At 41.7% G+C, this 17,276-nt stretch overlaps 1 protein-coding gene across 1 annotated transcript in view; it reads right to left on the bottom strand.

Moving 5' to 3' along the window:
- The window catches only part of LOC127030720 (uncharacterized), a 549,169-nt gene extending 534,679 nt beyond the window's left edge, over window positions 1-14,490 (bottom strand). Inside the window, exon 1 of the mRNA XM_050917448.1 lies at window positions 14,418-14,490. The gene's annotated coding sequence lies outside the window, so the exon portion shown is untranslated. The remainder of the gene's footprint in view (window positions 1-14,417) is intronic.
- Window positions 14,491-17,276: the final 2,786 nt, after the last annotated feature.

Below are 17,276 nucleotides of genomic sequence, written 5' to 3'. Positions count from 1 at the left end.
TACTGATGACCCCTTTTACATAGCAAGCTTCTGAGTGTGACCCCCCCCCTTATGAATTAAAAACACTTTTTAATATATTTAACACCATTAGAAATGCTGGAGGCAAGGTGGGTTTGGGGTGGACAGTTCGTGACCCCCCCCCATGCAATAACCACACGACTCCCTGAAAGGTCCCGACTCCCTGTTTGAGAACCCCTGGAATAGAATGACACCACACAGGCCCGTCCCTAGATATTGTGGTGCCCTATACAGCCCTCCTGTGGGAGGCCCAGGCCTACAGGGGTGGGGTGTGCTTTGGGAGGCAGGAACAGCCAGTGCAGGAAGGCAGCAGGGGGCGGGCTTGTCCCTGCACTCACTGGGCGGTGGGAAGTGAAGCAACCCAGCCCCAGCCTGCTCCACTCTGCTCCCCCAGCTCCCAAGCATGGGAGAAGGAGGGGAAGCACCCTCCAGCATTCACCAGTGGCGCGGCTGGGCGCTGGCGTAATGCAGTGGGCTGGAGCCGGGTCATTCCACTTATGGCCACCTGGTGAGTGCAGGGCGGGCCTGACCTCTGCTGAAGTCCCCTGGGGTGTATTGCTCAGGGGATAGAGTTTGTGGGTGGAAGGGGTGGAGTGAGGGTGGGGGTGAGTCTGGGGCAAAGCAGGGGTTGGAAGGAGTGGAGCAGGGGCAGGGACTGAGGGAAAGGGTTGGGGCATCATTCCTGGACCCTGCTGTTTGCAGCCCATGAGGGGCAGGCTCAGCTGTCCGGGGGATCGGGCTGGCCACTGGAGCTGGATGCAGCACGCAGTTGTGTAGAGCAGCAGGAAATCTGGGACAATTTGGTGCCCCACGTTTCCTGGTGCCCTATGCAGCTGCATAGTTTGCGTATGGGTAGGGATGGCCCTGACACCACAAGAGAACTTTGGAGATAAATAAGACAATGCTTTCAACCATTCTCCAACCAGGTGCAGGCTTATGGTTTTCTGCACTGTAAACCAACAAAACTTAGGGGCTTGCACCTCATTGTATGATTCAGTTAGTCAAAATGGAGGACAAACTATAACTCCCAGACTAGAAAGGACCCACTGTTTTCCAGAATGCAAACAGAACAGTGCACTGTGCATAGCTGTTTTGTATTTCTTGCTGCAACAATATAGAGTTTCAATATCTTGACCTATATAAATTTGCTACAGTTACACAGGGAGGGTTCATGTTAAAATGACTATCACAATAGATTGGAAGAAGGAAACCAAAAAACCCATTTACCACAACTCTGGCTTGAGTTTATGGGAGAAAGCCTTGCTGGAAAAGGCCACTCTGTGCTTGGTGGAGACACCTAGCTGATCATAATGACTGACATTTCATTTAACTCATCCTGTATCTAAGGATCTCAAAATATTTTACAAGCACTGATTATTAACAAATCTTTGTATTTAAATTTAATTAGCCAATAAGGCTATTCAAGGTTCTAGGCATTCTAACATGTTTTGTTAGGAATACAACAAAATCCCATCAGCAGTCAACAAAATCATTCAGACACTCAGCCAGGCAGTCATCTACAAAAAACAAAAACAGAAATCTCCTTTCTATCCCTGTATTACCTATCGACTAGCTTTCACCTGGAGTTATTGGTCCTTTTAAAGGATGATCCCATTTTACAGGTGGGGAAACCGACACACAGATAGGTGAAGCAATTTCCCCACTATACTGGTGGTAGACCTGAAATTAAAACCCACAAATCCTAGCGCCCAGTCAGATGCTCCAAATATTAAGCATGCTGCTGCTTGACATCTGTAGCAGGTGGTGAGATGTCTAACGCAAGAACTAAAAGGCTACAATGAATTTCAAGATTGCTCATTGTCATCCCATTCAGCCATCAGCTGTAGACCTTCCCCCAATGCTAGTGCGTATGATAACCTACGTGTTTATATGGTAACATTTAGAGATCTGTTACATATGGCAGGTACTTGATTCTGAGTTGGGGCTATCATCTTCACAAGAGAAAACAGAGCCTTGAATGTCCGCTATATATATAGCGTAGTGCTGGGTGTGTTTTTTTTTCTAATACTAGATAACTTGACATTGTGTGTGTACGTACAAGGTCAATGATCTCAGCATTCTATCTACCAGCTGTTACATGCAGCAGCTGCTTCTCATGAATTCTTGGGAGTTCCCCATTTGAAGAATCTAATTCTGACAGTTTCAAATGCCAGAATGCTACTCTCTTTTGCCAAACTCTAGATTAACCTCTCTCTCTCTCACTGTGTGTGTGTGTGTGTGTGTGTGTATACAGTGGTTGTGTTTGTGTTGAGAGTGGTTGGCCTTGTGTTATAAGCTTTTCTCTGTATTGAAATAAACACAACTGTAACATCTAAGAAAACAGCTAAATGCTTATAATGGATGTTGCAATACGTTTTTCATTTTCAAGTGATCTTCCCTCCTGCTGATAATAGCCCACTTTAATTGATTTGTCTCATTAGAGTCAGTAAGGCAACCCCCATCTTTTCATGTTCCTTGTATATATACACATCTTCCTACTGTATTTTCCACTCCATGCATCTGATGAAGTGGGTTTTAGCCCATGAAAGCTTATGCCCAAATAAATTTGTTAGTCTCTAAGGTGCCACAAGGACTCCTCTTTCTTTTTGTTGACACAGACTAACATGGCTTCCACTCTGAAACCTTAATATAAAGTGTAACGTTGTGGAGCTTTCCTTCAGCTGAGAGAAATAATGGAAGAGCCTCCTTCAGTACAGATCTCGGTGTTCTCTAAAAGGGTGGTGAGAGAAGGCCCAGGGTGTAAAGAAGACTGACTAACCATGCAGAATATTGTTTTGAAACCAGGCCAACCTAGGAGCTTCTGTTGCCCAAGAGAAACTCATTGACTTCAGTGTGCTCACACCAGGGATGGATTCAGTCCATGGCATTTTATGTGGCATCAGAAGTTTGCACTAAATGGCCCCTCTGTTTTGACTCTCAAGTTTACATGAGTAGTTCTTCAATCCAGATTCAGGCTCTCATCAAGTCTCTATAGGCCCTCTCAAAGAATCTCAGCTCGGGTCTCCATTCCCGCACTAGACCCACATCTGGCTCACGTAGAATCACCACAATTTACAGCCTTAGAAAGTGGAACAATTAAACATGACACTTCAGAAGCTGGCAACTATCTAGACTTTCAGTAGCGTCATAGTGTTAATTACATCACAAGCCACAGGGACCATAACCTAGCACTGTGGAACACTAAGAATAAATAGGATAATGATCTACCCACATCTCTGTATAATGAGACAGCATAATTTCTCTGTTTCATCTAAAGTATTAACAGCCTTATGTTGAGGAGGATGCATCCATTTCACACCACTGCACCAACCAAGTTTGTTTTGTTTTGCCAAATCCTCCTCCTAACAACTGCAGACATGACAAAAATGTCCTTTTTAAGAACCAAGCTACTGGATGGTTTTGTGTGTCAAGGTTTATACAGCTCACGGCACTGACAGTGAAAAAAAGGGGCTGTCTAGCAAAACGCTGCTGACATGCAAAGAACTGAAATTATTGTTTATTTTGGTGCTATGGAGCTATCTAGTGAGAAAAATAGGCTTTGACAGAGGAGGTAATGAACCACCCTAGTTTTGTATGCGTGCGTCCCTGTATATAATTATCCTGCACTGATAAAAATGCTAATATACCTATTATAATACATAAACAGCCTATTTTACACATGTTTGTACGACATATGTGCCATCATAATAAGCAGAACAAATTCCTATGTTCCTCGTGATATAAATTTCAGACTAGATACAGGCCCCCGTCAAAACTAATAACACAAAAAACCCAAACAGCTTTGGTTGTAGATCTAACTGATGTAGCTCATTCTCACTTGCTTTTAGCCTTTCCAGACATGACTAAGCTTGTCCCAAACCAATGGCAATATTATTTGCATAGTAACTAATACATTTCAAAGCAGAGACAGATTGTTTTAGACTCATATACTTCAAAAAATATTTTTCCATGTTTTTTTAACCCCAGTTTTCTGTGGGTCTCTCCCTACGCGCCTCCTGCTGCAATCTGCTGTTTATGAAAAGAAGTTATGGGCCTGATTCACTGCTGCCTCATGCTCCTTGTAGTCATTTGCACAAGAGCAAAAAAATCAGTATAAACTGCATCCTTCCTGATTGGATAGTACATTGCACCAAGGCTCTGCACCTGCAAGCGTTTGCACGCCTGTTTGGCTTTGAGCATGTGAGTAGTCTTAGTAATGTCAATGGGACCTGCTCAAGCTTAAAGTTAAGCATGTGCTTCAGAATTTGCAGGACTGGAACCTAATTTTGCACATGCGCAAATGACTAAACAAGGTGCAACAGAGTGGAGAATCAGGCTGTGTGTGACTATGCTAGTACATGCAAGCTACTAATGTAATACCTATGAATGACACACTGATCGTAGCAGACAGAACAACTTTTAGATAGAATGTTTGACACAGAAGTGTGTTTAGTAATAGGTCAGAATTTTACTCCCTCAGGTCTGGGGAAGAAAGTGTTAACTTTTTTATTTTCAGTGTTATGTTTATTTTGTTGCTTTGGCTGCTGCTAATTCTTGCCTTTAAAATAACGATCCCATTGTGGAGTCAAACTGGGACACTGAATGCAACTTGCTGAATAGTGGCTTGGGATGTAATTTTCTCCACTAACTGGGGAGCACAACTTGATCTGAAAGCAGCATGTATTCCTAGGAATCTAATCATATTTTCATGGTAATAACTCCATCACTGCAGGATGCAATTATTTGCAATTTGCTTCTCCTTCTCTCTCTCATATAGCCTTGTGAAAAGGGTAGCCTTAAGAGTTATCAGTCCCAAAACTTTGAGGGACTGAGAAGAGCATGCTCTGCTTTCTGAACGAAGAGAGAACATTAAACATTTTTAAAATGAAGACACACAGCATGGAGAGCTCAGAATTAAGCATTTGGGTAACATTCTATCCAGTCAGAAAAAAACATGCACTAAAACAAACTTTTTTCAGCAGTTTTGCTGTAATATTTAATGATCTTTGTTTACAATTTCCTCTTTTCCTCACCTACTCCAGGGCACACCGAGTCTACGCAACCCGCTCCCTGATTTCTTAAATTACAATCTCTGCATACTGGGATCCACCAATCTGGTGCTCTGGACAAGGGGGCTATGTCACTCAACTGGATTAAAGTCCTCTTCAGTCTTGCTAGCAGTTGAGCTCACCTCTTTGTGGACAGCAAATTTAAATATTTCTTAGGAAATTTGCTTTGATTTGTGTTTTCTATGCTGGGACGCACATTTGTGTAGTGTGTCTAGTTTGTTTTGTGGTGTCAGCAATGTTAGTGGAGCTCAGGAGCATGTATGTTGGTGCCAAGGAAGGAACATTTATGATGGGCTTAGGAACATTGAAATGGGTACATGAGTGGGATCTGAATAGGGGAGTGTGTGGTATTGCACGGTTAGTAAAGTCTGAACAGCTTTAATTTCTCAGGAATAACTTTATTTTTTAACTCAACTGAAAAGTTGCTCTTTATTTTAACACAGTTATGAGCGAATGTGATGTGTCTCCTCCCCAAGCTTCGCTAGGACACAGCAACTCCAGCTGCCAGCCCCTCCCCTTCATTTTCTCTCTTCATTTACTCACAATTTAACTCAGTTTCTTTTGTGCTCAACACAGGAAATCACAGTCCTAAAGCTATTTTTTAATCCTACTAGGTTCATCCATTTGATGAAGAAAGGTTCTGAAATCAAATAATGCATCATCTAACCCCCCCAACCCCATTTCCCTGGTTAACACTCTTCTTAATTTAGTTGGCTGAGGTCAACCTTAGGTTCTACCTCAACCAGCTAAATTGAAGTAGACAGAATGGACGCTAGGAAAAGGTCATGTTAATCCCAACCTCATCTCAACCTCTCTTCCTAATCTAGACAAATCCTCAGTGACATTTCGTCATGTCTAATAGGTAAAAGAGATCATCCTTGGCTTTTTTCGCACTGGTAGACCAGGGCCTTGTCCAGTTAGACACATTTTATCAATACATATGCAAAGGCAAAGAAGACAACTCACTATGGAAGGGTTGTCGGGGACTCAGCCCCCTGGAGCAAAGTACTCCCTGCTCACTACAGCTATACTGACCAGGTTGGAACAAGAGTGTTTTACCCACTGTTCAATATATAGGCTTGGAAGGATTTGATTTTTATGTCAGTTTCACCATACACACACAAACCTTTGAAAAAATATTTCCATTGATGATCATTGAAATTTACATATAGGCAAAGTTAGAAAAATATTGCTTGAGAACATGTTAGAGTTTGCTTGAAGGCTAAAATTTTGATGTGATGTTGACAGTTCGTGTTTTAACAGTTATAAAGCTTTAACTGTTTGAACCTCAGCATCTACTGTCATTAAAGAATTACTGTCTGGCACTCTATAATTTAAATTGATAATCTAAATAAGTGCCTAAAACCCGTAATTTTGCACAACTGTGAAAATTTAAATAAATAAAAATAAAAAATGCTTACACATAAAAATTGACATCCATTGAAATAGTAAAAAATAAATAAAAATTAAATTCTGCCCAGCCTGTCTATAACAAATATCTATCAAAAGACTGCATGGAAACTGAAATATTGCAGTGCATAATATCACTTTTTAGTGCTATACTTTCACTCCAGTTCTTCTTTCTCCTAACTCTGTATTGCTTATTTTTTTCCTTTGCTTTAAATGTCCTGCCTTCATTTATAATTTCCATTTAAAGAGATAGTCCCATCCCTGGAGTAAACCAAGTTACATTTACATCCAATTAACAAAACTCATTAAGTTCAATCATTTTAAATTTGTAGTAGTTTGTATTTTCCCAGAGCAATCCACCGGGTTGTGAAAGAGGAACATTAGAGTAGGAGTGGGATCGGAGTGAGGTGTTTTTGTGAATGTTGAGGGGAGTCTGTGTGTGGTGAGGAGAGGGTGTGCGTGGGGGGAACATGTATGTTAGATTATATAAACATGTCAGGAAAGGATGTTAAATAAAGAAGTCCACTTCTGAATCTCTGTAAGCCTTTTAAAACCCGTTTACATCTCTGTGCTGTGTAGATAAGGCCATGCTGTTGTGTGAGCTGCCATTCCAGGAGCAAACTTTTGTTATGTACACAGCAGTGGAGCATAAGAATTGTAAAGCTCAGTTTCTTCATCAAGGTGGGATGAAAAATGAAAGGATGAGTTGTGTTGTGTGAGGTTTTAATTACCAGTGGAAAAAGTCAAGAGGCGATAGAGAGCAAGCAAAGAGACTAACAAGGCCAGCCCTCTCTCAGCAACCTGGCTTGTCTACCTAAGATGTCAGCATTAGTTTCCCTCAAATATCCCTCCATTTCAGGACATTATAATTGTTTAATGCCCTTAAGATGTGTAAGGCTGCTTGTTGACAGAATGCTTCCTTCTAGGAAGTGTTAACCTAAACTCTGGGCCTGAAATGACCTTTTCCAACCAACTTGGGGATAAGAATTTACAAGCATAAGCTTGGTGGATTTGTCTTTCTGTTTAGAGATTCCTCCCACCTCTAATCGACATGAACAAGTGACACAGCAGGAGGCCTGAGGGTTCTGACAAACTTTGGTTCAACTGAGCACAGTGACTTTGGGAACTAATCATCTGATTAGAGGGCAAGGGTAAAACAAGATGGGTTAATTCCATCCAAGGAAAACAAACATGAGTTTTAAGATTTTTCATTTCTTCCGATCTTAAACACCCCCCCACACACACACACACCCCTACCTCTTTACCTGCTTATTGCAAAACAGAGAAACTGCATGCAACTTTATAAACCTATAAACAACCTCTTTGTAACTAGGTTCAATTCTGGCTTTGGGTGTAGAGGTATAAACAAGGGAAGAATTTTAGCATAAGAGTTTAGGGTTTTTTTGTTTATTTTTAGCTTGACTAACAGCTGCATTGTTTAATCAAATGGAGATTCAAGTATAACATAGACACTTGGAAAATTATGAGAAATGCACCAACCCAAAGCGTTAAGTTGCCATGAAAGCCACTTGGGAAAAAAATGAGCAAATGTACGAGACTGAGAGAGCCAAGTGCACTGTTAAGAATACATTCCTAGCCCCAAGTGTAGGGACAGTCTAGAACAGGATGGGGAAAGAAGAGGCAGCTCAGGTACAAGAGGTACTATGTTTAGACTGGTCCGACATTCCCTACTGTCACAAGGTCCATAGGAGCTGTGGCAATCAAACCAGGCCCTGAATGGGGAAGGCACAAGTTCCCTCCCCTCTAATCTTGCACCAGCCAGAGTGTCAAACAGGGATGAATGAGGAATGAGATCAAATGAATGAGTTCTTATGTGCCTATAACCTCTGTTGAGAGTCATCTCTGTGGTATTGCTGCCTCACTGTTTCTGACCTGCTGAAAACAATAGGAGAGTCTGTGCCAGGCTGAAGTAACGTATTTCTGAAAATGGTGGTTATTAGCCTGCAAGAGACAGACCACATGATGATCCTGTACTATACCATCCACACAAGAGACATGAACAACATTCATCACATGTGCTGTGAGGAATTTCTCAGCAGCTCACCATGCCTTTGAGTGCATTTTCAGTGCTGCTGAGGTCATTGTCACTGACTGTGGTGTACATTATGCATAGGGTGACCAGATGTCCTGATTTTATAGGGACAGTCCTGATATTTCGGGCTTTTTCTTATATAGGCACCTATTATCCCCCACCCCAGTCCTGCTTTTTTTGCTATCTGGTCACCCTAGTTATCCACCACCACTAATATGGCAAGACTGCTGTTTGTGGGAATTAACCTCTTTTCTCTAGTTTTGAAGTTGAGGGAAATACTTGAGCTAAGCATGGAGGAGAAAGAGAATGGCGATGGGTCCTTTTGTGACTAAATTACAGTGGCAGAGACGGATGTTAAAATGGAATAATAATTATCATCATAATAAAATTGCTGCCCCATACAGGATTTCAATAACTTCAATTTCTTCTCTTTCAGTTCAGCATACAACGTAAATGGTGATTAAAGCAGAAATGTTTCAGGGGCATTTTTGGTTTTTTTTTTTGGTTTGGTTTGGTTTTAAATCTAGACACTAGTACTATACAGGTACAACAATTCTACTTTGTCCAGGAGGCGCTGAGTTTTGGCTACTTATGCCAAAAATGTGTGTCCAACTAATTTCTAACCATCATAATCCTCATTTTAATCCTACTATTATGGTACCTTATGACTGTTTTTGTTTCTACATTCACTTACCAGTGTTGACGTGAAGAACAATTAGAGATGGGAAGATTTGTTTTGCCGGCTTTAGAATTCACTTGTCAATCCTGGTCTGACAAGAGCTGAGGACTGTGCTTAGTAAAAACTAAACAAAAGGTTAAACCCAGCTCAACTTTCTCCTAGCATAGGTGTTCATACTAATACTATCCAGAGGCTAGAGATTCACAGAACTCTGCTAACCCATATCTTGGAAAGTTTTCAGTTTCCTTTTCTGCTTGTGTTAACTTACTTTGTTTTATTGTTGTAAACATGACCCTTTGAGAAGAGAACCTTACTGACACAAACTGCCATTTCTTCTGCTGATTTATTTCACCAATTTGTACCCAAGTTCCAGATTTAGAAGAAAACGTGATATTCTCATTCCATTTGGCTCTCTCAAAACACTAATTCTGAATAGCAGCCTCCTTAGAGACTGTCGTGATGAGAATGATAGTTTGGTTGTGAGAAAAGAGTGACTGGGGTGGGGGGAACCTGATAAGTCTTCAAATGCATTAAGAACTGTTACAAAAGGAGGCGAGGTGCTCAATTGTTCTTCATGTCCATTGAAAGTAGAACAAGAAGTCTTTGGCTTACTCTGTAGCATGGAAGATTTTGGTTAGATATTAGGAAAATTTTCTAACTATAGGAGTGTGACATGCAGTCTATATGGTTTTGTAAAAATTAATAATAAGTGAATACAATGTAACTGAAATATGCTTCATGCAAAAGGTCTCTTGTAAGGTACCATTACAAAGCTTATAATCTACTAAGTGTAATCATCCTATTGTATAAGTGTATCACTCTTGTATCTGAAACTAGAAATATGAAATATAACTCTGAGGGCCTATTGTAATTATGTAAAGGGTGGGCCATTAATGGTGGTTTGGAATCTTGATGACTCCCATTAACCAGGACCATTGTTTGCAAACGGCTGTGTTTCACCTGTAAGTCTTCCTGTTTATGTGTGTGCTGGCAAGTGGGCAATGAAGTCTTGCAGTGACATGTGATCATGCCACCTGAACTGGAATCCATCTTTAACCTGATGCTTTTCCATTGAGAAAGAGGGACAAAGGGATTCTCGCCTTATGCATAAGATATATAAAGGGGTGGAAGAGAACAAGGGGAGAGGAGCCATCATGAAGAATCCCCTAGCTACCACCTAAGCTGGGGCAAGAGCTGTAACAGGGAAATAATTGTGCCCAGGCCCAGAAGGTGACCAGTCGGAGAAAAAACTTACTGAAACATCTCTGAGTGTGAGATTATCTGTATTCAGTTTGATTAGACATAGATTTGCGTGTTTTATTTTATTTTGCTTGGTGAGTTACTTACTTCTGTCTGTTACTACTTGGAATCACTTAAATCCTACTTTCTTTATTTAATAAATTCACTTTTTACTTATTAATTAACTCAGAGTATGTATTAATACCTGGGGGTGCAAACAACTGTGCATGTCTCTCTATCAGTGTTATAGAGGGCGAATAGTTTATGAGTTTACCCTGCATAAGCTTTATACAGGGTAAAACGAATTTATTTGGGTTTAGACCCCATTGCGAGTTGGGCATCAGGGTGTTAAAGACAAGCACACTTCTGTGAGATGTTTACAGGTAAACCTGCAGCTTTAGGGCAAGTAATTCAGACCCTGGGTCTTTGTTGGAGCAGACGGGCGTGTCTGGCTCAGCAAGACGGTGCTGGAGTCCTGAGCCGGCATGAAAAACAGGAGCAGAGGTAGTCTTGGCACATCAGTGGCAGCTCCCAAGGGGGTTTCTGTGATCCAGCCCGTCACAAGGGGCAGTTAAGCGTTGGACCAGGCTTCCAAGGGAGGTTGTGGAATCCCCATGATAGGAGGTTTTTAAGAACAGGTTGGAGAAACACTTGTAAGGGATTATCTTAGTCCTGCTTCAGCAGAGGTGGCTGGACTCGGTGACTTCTCAATGTTCCTTCCATCCTACATGTCAATGACACTCTGATAGAATACTGGGAAATAAATAGGTAGAAAGAATGACTTTCCAACTAAATTCTTTGTTGGAAGTTTCCAATGCATTTGAAATAACCTTTTTGTTTTGAAATTACATTTCCCCTGGAAAAATACTAGCCTAATCTACAGGGAACTAGGAGAGGGGAATGGGAATGTTTTTGCAGAATTCAGTTTTGACTATCAAGCAAAAAAAAAGTTCTAGGTGTGTCTCAAAACCCCAAACAGGCTATTTCCCTTCCATTGACTTCACTTGGAGCACATAGCAAGCTTTTATTCTGGGTGTCATGGAACTGATGCAGTTCTACAAACCTTTTTCCCTGCCAAGTTTGGATGTGAACTGGGGAACTGTAGGGATGTCTACAAAGTCTGTGCATTTTGCAAAATATTCTCATACTGCTCCTCTCAAAAGGCTTACTTCTGCTCTGAATATGCAAGGAAACCTGGTGCTCAAAAAGAAATAATTGCAGCAAAGGGTCCTGTGACACCTTATAGACTAACAGACGTATTGGAGCATGAGCTTTCGTGGGTGAATACCCACTTCATCGGATACATTCACCCACGAAAGCTCATGCTCCAATACGTCTGTTAGTCTATAAGGTGCCACAGAACTCTTTGCTGCTTTTACAGATCCAGACTAACACGGCTACCCCTCTGACACAAAGAAATAATTAGTAACAATAAGCAAGATTCCTCAATTGTTCTTCCTCCACATCTCCCCTGACCTGATGGAAGGTGGGAGCGATCAAAAATAGGTTATAAAATAATTGTGCTCCAAACAGGAGTTTTGTCCCTCTGGGCAATATTTAGTCCCATTTTCAATAGCTCTCCCTCTCTGAGTTTTCAGCTGTTGAGCAAGAGTGTTGAGTGAAAACTACAAGCCATTTGGCACTGGGACACAGTTGGCAGGAGTGTTCACAGAAGCAGCTCACGCACATGGCATGGGCTGCAGCCTGCAGGAATGAAAAATCCCACATGGCCAGTAGCAAACTTGGAGCTCTTCTTTGTGCTCAGGTGGACTGGAGCCATTCTCTGCTGTAGCCAAAAGATTTTGTTTGTTTTAAATCCCTTTTGTGTAATCCTCTCAAGAGTGGCACATACATCCAGGTATTAGGGAGCTCTATATTATAGTATAAACCAGAAAGGATGCGACAGAAAATAGGCTGTAATCTTTATCCATAAACAAAGCACCACACAGGAGTAAAATTAGGGATCTGGTTTAAAACAAAACACAAGCAAACTTAGAGCAATAAGTGAAAGTCTATCAGTAAGTTGGCCAAATGTAAGGATGAGGCGTTAAAAGTTAGAGTCCCTTATCTTCACTTATTGCCCTCCTTCCACCCCTGCAATTTACACTGAGGAGCTTGAAGAAGTGAGAATCTGTAAATGAAGTAGGGTAGGGGCTGCTCTAACTTGCACATTCTTGCACCCCTTCCTGCTGCTGTTGCTGCTATTCTCTTCCAGCCCTGCAGCAAGCAAGGTTCCTTTATATCAGCAAACATACAAATGAGAGCACATAAGTAGATATATGGAAAATGAAAGGTTTGGCTACACAGCAACTTCTAGTGTGGCAAGCCAGAGTGTGAATGTACAGCACCTTAGCCTGCTGTGCATTAAATCACCTTGTGGACCCCGCTGTCACGCACTAGAGGTTCCACAGAGCGCTTTGATTTTAGTGCACAGTAGCAGAGTCCCCTTGACACTCTGGGAAGTGGCAAGTGAGGGCGCTATCGATTAACACCCTGGCTTCCTGCATGCTAAATCACCCTGTAGACAAGCCCTAAATGAATGTAAGGGAATCAAACTTACGTTACTTCCACATCACCACTGAATTTGGTTTGTTTTCTTTCTTCCACACCCTTGCCCAAACCAGGAGCTGCCCTAACACTGCTAGGCAGTCTCTTCTCCATCCCGCCCCAACCCAAAGATGCCATGGTTTGTCCAGATTTACTTTGAGGAGACCCACTTCAGTGGCATTGCTGGACAGGCAGGCAGTCACTGTCTGTCTCGCTGCTTGATGCAGACAGTCAGCTTGTGGAATGCAAGATCACAGTGATGCCATCCTATGACCCTGGAGTTTGGAGGCCTAGATGTGAGTTCATGGATTGGAGTGGAGCCACAACTGGAACTTAGGTGCCTAATCCTGACTCTTAGGTGTCCAAGCACCTTTGTGAATCTGGGCCTAAGCTCTTAGGAGCTGGATCCTGTCATCTTGCTGTTCTGAAGGTGTTTAGCATATCTTTGGATGCTGATTGAAATAATAAGCCACTATTATTCAGGAGTTCAGAGTGATATATTTTTAAATGGTAGGAACACAGTCCTGTTTACAACCTTATCTTTTATTGGCAAAAGTGCTATCTTGTTTTTAATTGCAGTCATTAAGATGTTTGTCTCTTAAGCATCCATCTGTCAATACTATGTTGGCTTTGTCTTTTCTGAGTAAAGTTTTGTGTCATACTTTGCTCAGTTGTGATTAGCTGCAGGGCATTGATTTAATCCCTTTTTAAAAAATAATTCCTTTTCCTTTGCACTTAGGCCATGTCTACATCTAAAATTTTGCAGCGCTGGTTGTTACAGCTGTATTAGTACAGCTGTATAGGGCCAGCGCTGCAGAGTGGCCACACTTACAGCAACCAGCGCTGCAAGTGGTGTTAGATGTGGCCACACTGCAGCGCTGTTGGGCGGCTTCAAGGGGTTTCGGGGAAGGCGAGAGCAAACCGGGGAAGGAGACCAGCTTCGCCGCGGTTTGCTCTCGCGTTCCCCGAACCCCGAACAAGCAGGTCTCCTTCCCTGCGGTTTGCAGGGTGGTTCGCGGAACGCGAGAGCAAACCGCGGCGAAGCTGGTCTCCTTCCCCGGTTTGCTCTCGCGTTCGCCGAACCCCCGAGCAAGCAGGTCTCCTTCCCTGCGGTTTGCAGGGTGGTTCGCGGAACGCGAGAGCAAACCGCGGCGAAGCTGGTTTCCTTCCCCGGTTTGCTCTCGCCTTCCCGGAACCACCCAGCAAACCTCAGGGAAGGAGACCTGCTTGCTCGGGGTTCGGGGAACGCGAGAGCAAGCCGGGGAAGGAGACCAGCTTGATTACCAGAGGCTTCCTCAGGTATGCTGGGATACCTGCTTATTCCACGGAGGTCAAGAAAAGCGCTGGTAAGTGACTACACTTGATTACCAGCGCTGGATCACCAGCGCTGGATCCTCTACACCCGAGACAAAACGGGAGTACGGCCAGCGCTGCAAACAGGGAGTTGCAGCGCTGGTGGTGCCCTGCAGATGTGTACACCTCCTAAGTTGCAGCGCTGTAACTCCCTCACCAGCGCTGCAACTTTCTGATGTAGACAAGAGAATTTTGCATTGCTTTTACATTAATTACAGTAGAACCTCAGAGTTACAAACACCTCTGGAATGGAGGTTGTTTGTAACTCTGAAAAGTTCATAACTCTAAACAAAATACTATGGTGGGTGTTTCAAAAATTTACAATTTAACATTGGCTTAATATAGCTTTGAAACTTTACTGTGCAGAAGAAAAAGGCTGCTTTTAACCATCTTAATTTAAGTGAAACACCACAGAAACAGTTTCCTTATCTTGCCCAATCTTTTAGTGGTTTAACACAGTATTGTACTCTATTTGCCCTTTTAAAAACTATTTATATTATTTATTTTTTGTTTTTGTTGCTGTCTGATTGCCTACTTCCAGTTCCAAGTGAGGTGCGTAGTTGACCGGGTCAGTTCATAACTCTGGTGTTCGTAACTCTGAGGTTCTCCTGTATGTTTGTCTCCTACTTATTTTAAATAGATGCTATTTGCTTGTGGCAGAAAACAATGAAGGTGATCTCTGTCCCAAAAGTAGCCTCACTTGCAGCCAGACGGTTTTGCAAAATACTGCAAAAAGATGATTTGCTAATAGCTAGTTTCACTCACTGTATCAATTATGTTGATTTAATTTATTACTTCCTCATTCTGCAAGAGCAGTCTGCTGACTACTGTATTAGATGATACTTAGATCTATTTAAACTAATATAAAGGGTGACTGATGTATGATCTGTTAGAGTAACATACCCTATGCCACAATTAACAATATTTTCCACATGACACTTATTATTGGCCTTGATCCTACAATAGGATTTACATGGATAGAATCTTGTTTCTGCACAGAGAGCACTTGTAATCAACAGGGTTTTGCACAGGAAAAAGGCTTTGCTCGCGTAGGTCTAATTGCAGAATCGGCGCATAGCTCTATCCTGGAATGTGTCTGGTGATAGAATGCCAAAAGAAATATTCTGTCCATTGGTGAGGTTTCTTACATTTTCAGACATCTACCAGAGTCACAATGACTGTCTTTTTGTTCTCTGTTTGGATAGAGCCTAGCACATGGCTGCACGTACAGCAGTATAAATAATACATAAGAGGTTTTTGAACATTTAGAAAATTATACTAGGAGCTCCAAATTATCTCCAAGAGCACTAACACCATTAAGACTTCCTGCTACTATACAATTTTATCTTTAGGAGTTTAAAGTATCTCCACAAATATTTTCTTTACATGTACGAGCCCCAACTACACTGAAATAACCCTCTTTATCTTTTTTAGGTGTTACATATTTAACTCTGCTCTTATGATAATAACTACTCATTTCTTTGAATTACAGAAGGAATAGACAAGATTATAATGGGCTTCCCTCCCCACCCTTGAGCTGAACTGCAGGTGGATGTCGTTTGAGATAGGATGGAGGAGAGAGAAATGATAGTGTTAGGTGATGCAGCCTATTGCCAGCTGTAGGAGAAACAGGCACAGCTGTGTGAGGGCTTGAGCAGCATTAAAGAATTGTCAAATTTTATGACAATGAGGTTGTCATAAGTCTCACCCCCACTCTGAACTTTAGGGTACAGATGTGGGGACCTGCATGAATACATCTAAGCTTAACTACCAGCTCAGATCTGGTCTCGCTGCCACCATCCAGATTTCTGAGTACCTGGAACACTCTCTTTCCCCCAAAAACCTTCCCCTCCCTGGGTAGCCTTGAGAGACTCCTCCACCAATTCCTTGGTGAGTCCAGATCCAATTCCCTTCGATCTAAAAAAACAGGGAAAAAAATCAATCAAGTTCTTAAGAAGAAGGCTTTTAATTAAAGAAAAGAAAGGTGAAAGAAAGAAGAAAAACCTCTGGGAGACAGCATACTAGCTAATCTCACAGACAATAGATTGAAAACACAGGATGTTCCCCTGGGCAAAAACCGTAATACACACAAGAATACCCAATTTGATAATTCCTCTAATTGCACCAAGACAAATTACAAAAGAAAATAAACATAAACCTATTTATCGCTTTCTAAAACTTACTACTCTGATAAGAGGCTGGTTCCTTGATCTTTTCCACTGGCGCTGAAACTGAAACTCACTCCAAACAAAGGAAACTTCCCTCCTTTCTTTTGAAACATCTTGCTCCTCCATTGGTTCCTCTGGTCAGGTGTCAGCTAGGTTAGGTGAAATTCTTAACCCTTTACAGGTAAAAGAGGCATTAACCCTTAACTATCTGTTTATGACAGAGGTCTTGCAATTTCAACCTGCATTTAGATACACCTGTTGTTATATCATCGATCTAGCCTCCCTTTTATATCTGCCTTCACCTTTGTCAAATATGACTAGCTCTTTTCTCCTTTATTGCATGATTCATTCAGCCCTTTTATCTTTAATTTGACCATTTTAAGTATTTCATAGTCATGTCCAAACATTATTTTGCACAGAAAAATCCAGATTAACATAAAAGCCCATAATTTGAGATTTAATATTCACTGTAATAGCATATCATGTAACTTGTGACAATAATGGTCCTAGACATGATATTAGAGGAGACAGAACTGGTGTCTAAATTCAGTAAAAAGAAAAGATTCCTCTAAATTAGATAAATTCACATCCAGTTGGGGGAATACTCAGTATCATTATTGGAAAAATTAACCCAGTGAAAAGGCATTTAACCTTTGCTGAAAAGCCTTAGGAAATAAAGTAAAAATAAAAAATATAAATTAATAGAATCTAAAGACAAGTTTTGTGCAAATCACATACAG

Source organism: Gopherus flavomarginatus, chromosome 11 (genome assembly GCF_025201925.1).
Source record: "Gopherus flavomarginatus isolate rGopFla2 chromosome 11, rGopFla2.mat.asm, whole genome shotgun sequence".
Classification (NCBI taxonomy): domain Eukaryota; kingdom Metazoa; phylum Chordata; order Testudines; family Testudinidae; genus Gopherus; species Gopherus flavomarginatus.
This window is presented reverse-complemented; position numbering and strand designations above follow the sequence as displayed.